Genomic DNA, 3,485 nt, shown 5'->3' with positions numbered 1-3,485 from the left:
CATAAGGCGGCAGCAGCAGCACAGCCGCGCCGGGCGTGCCCCGCAGCTCTGCCGGGCTCAGCGCTGCCCGCACGCCGGCACCCACGGGCAGTGCACCGTGCCAGCGGCTCATTAACTGCGGCGTTCAAAATGTGTTTCCATTGCTAACGCAAAATGTATGAGATGGTTACTTTGTGTGAAAAATGCGTATTTTATGACTGGCTTTTTTCAAATATTAAAATGAATATTATATGTGTTATGTTAGAAAGTTACGGTATATTAATTTTCTTAAGTAGTGTGTTAAATATAGTTTTAGGTTATAACATAAGGTTAAAATAGAAACTATGCCATATAGGATACTTTTCTTCCTAAAGAAAGGACTTGCAGTGATATAGGAGGCACAGGGCACCTAAATCTTTCAGAGAAAGAGAATTTATTGCTCCATTATCAGGAGAAACGAACTTATTCCTGCCTTGCTCAGCCAGGACTACGCTGTCAAGATTCAGAGGAAGAAGTTGACACTGACCAGACAGAATCCTGTGTTTGAATTGAATTTATGCATCATGGATGAGGTGTAGGAATATGCAACAGGCTGTTGCTTTTAAGGATTAATCCTCTGTTAATGTGGGTCCTTCCTGGGGCTTGTGCTGCCCAGAAAAAGGTACCCAGACATCCGTAACTCTTTGTTTTTATTGTCTCACATTGTCCTAATCCAAATTGTCCAAATTACTATTACTCTAATTATATTGCTATTTTAATAACCATTTTATTATCACTAAACTCTTAAAATTTTAAAAACAAGTGATTGGCATTTTTCACACCAGCTAATTAACTCCATCGTTCAAATTGTGTTTCCATTTGTAACACAAAATGTATGAGATGATTACTCTGGAAAATGAGAACAACCTCTTATGGAGATGTGATATTTCCCCTGATTGATGGAATTTCCTATTAGAACTTTTCCCAGGCTCATTCTAGCAGCCTAGGAGGGAATACTATAGTGGATATTTTTGCCCCTGACATCCAGGAGGAATGATGAGGAGGACTCCATCTTATCAGAAGGCTAATTAATTACTTTATTATACAATATTATTCTATACTATATAACCCTACATTACAGAATGCCACTATTATAACAACTGTAAGTAAAAAGAAAAAAAAATCTTTGATTTGTTTGCTTCAATCAATCCCTTTAAGCCTAGATAATACAGAAGTAATATTCATCATAGTTACAATTTGACTTAATCTGTCAAGAAGCTCCTCAAATTCCTCCTACCCATCTATTATCTCTTCTTGAGCACAAGAGCAGTTCTAACTAGAAATTACATAGAAAGCCTGTGGCCCTGTCCTTCAAGGCTGCAGAGTGCTCTTTGCCTTCATGTATCTCTGAAGGACCAGAAAAGTGCTGTAGGCAGAACAGGGGGGATAAAAACAGATCATCTATCTGTGAACAGAACAGGTTTCAGACAACACCAATAAATGAGATTTGTGTAGGTCAAATTATATTTATGTAGCAGTCCTTTCTCAGAGGCTAAAACTGTCACCTTTCATTGCTGAAAAAGTATTTTCAGAAACAGAGGTATGAGGTTGGTGGTGGAAGGCAAGACAACTTTTACACCGGGGGAGGGAGCAGTTTTCTTCTGGAATGGAAAATACTGCTGTCAAGGATTTGGGAATTCAGCAGCTCCTGCCCTGGGTGAACAGTCATGAGGGGACAGCTGCCTTTTTGGCTCGTGTTCAAAGCATTGGCTGTCTGGCTTGATATAAAACTTTAGTTTTCATATTAGGGTTAAAACCATTTTAAACTTCCTCAGGCATCTGTCAGGTGTTTCCTGGATTAATTAGCTCCATGAGTGCAGAGCATCAAGACTTTGTTTTGGAGCTGTCTGGGACCATGTCCTGTCCTGTACCCTCCCTGAAAGTTGGGCAGGGCTGTGAACCCAGCCACAGGGAGTGAGTGCCACACAAATCCCATCTGGGGCAGCAGGACAGAGGCACAGATCAGGAAAGATCAGATCTTCAGTGTGCCAGCACCCCAAGCACGTGCTGTAAACACATGCAAACATCTCTCAGGCTTATCATTCTGAGATCTTTTGAATTAAACATGTTGGGCTCCTCATTTGCTGAGGAAATTTTGATCAGTGAGTTTCTAATTAGCTGTGCTGCAGAGCTGAAGGCCTGAGTGTTAATACCCTGAGCAAAAGAAGGAGAATATTTAGGTGAATACTGTTGCAACTGGGGATTTCTTTTCAAGCCATTTGCCAGTGAAGTGTGAAAGTGAAGGCTTTTGTTCAAATGTTCAGCCTGCTCATAATTGCACTGTTAGTCTGGTAACTTCCAAAGCATGATGTAAGATTCATCCCTCACTAATAATTTTGAAAAAATGTTTGGAATGTTAAAAACTTACCAAACCCTGGGGTTTTTGCTCCCATTCTTGTCCTGAATCAAAGCAACCAAGGCTGAAGTTCAACTTCCCCATCACAGTCACAACATACCAGTTAAAATTGAATTGGCAAATTAAATTTCTAAACCCCTAAGAAATTGCTATTTGGGAAAATAGATTTGGAAAAATTGAGCCATATGTGACTTCTAATTCTTTGTCATAATGCAGCTGACATAATACATCTCTTCAATACATGCTAAATTTTGATTGCCACCAACATAAGCATTTGAATTCTCACAGTCATTTGAGGGTCTTCAGCTGAAATTTGAATTTCAAATTTCATACTTTGATTCATAAAATATAATTAGACTCTAAACCAAGCAGAATATACATTTGCATTAAGAAAAAGCATTTCAAACAAAATACATTCTGGCATTATTAAGTATTATAATTAATGCTATTAATATTACTCCAACTAACACATGCTCAATCAGGCTAATTTTTTTTTTCAGAATCAGCATTGCTTACAAGGTAATGAAATGAAAAGTAGTAAAATCAAGAAAACTATTATTCAATCAAAGATCCCTGCTTGCAACAAAAAGATCAGGAGAGCTGCTGCTGGAGAGCACCTGAATAAGGAATTCAAAGAACTAGGACTACAAAAGGATTGTGTGGTTATTATTTATTAGTGTTTCAAAGCTTAAATATGAAGGTTATGGGCAACTTGAAAGGAGCATTAGGTGAGAATAGCAGACAAGAAGATAGGAAACAAGGCAAGCTTGATTAACTGTTTGGGAAACTAAACCAGGTTTCAATAGTTTGTACATAGCCTATAAAGCTTCCCTGGTGAAAGAGAGATGGAAAAGAACATATTTCTGTTTTTTCAGAAGGTTGTATTGTCTTAGCCATGTGTATAATAGTCCTGAGCAGAAAGGTAAATCATAGATTTGGACACACTTTTCTGCAGACTGCCTTAACACCCTTCCATGTCTCCAGTGGAAAAGCTCTTGGCTTTCAGTTCCTGCTATTTCTATGGGTAATTCACCTGCACCCATGATCAAAATTCCATGGCAGATTTTACCTGCAGAAATGACCCAGTGTGATCAGTTTGTGTGGTGCTGTC

Source organism: Geospiza fortis, unplaced genomic scaffold (genome assembly GCF_000277835.1).
Source record: "Geospiza fortis unplaced genomic scaffold, GeoFor_1.0 scaffold101, whole genome shotgun sequence".
Lineage (NCBI taxonomy): Eukaryota > Metazoa > Chordata > Aves > Passeriformes > Thraupidae > Geospiza > Geospiza fortis.
This window is presented reverse-complemented; position numbering follows the sequence as displayed.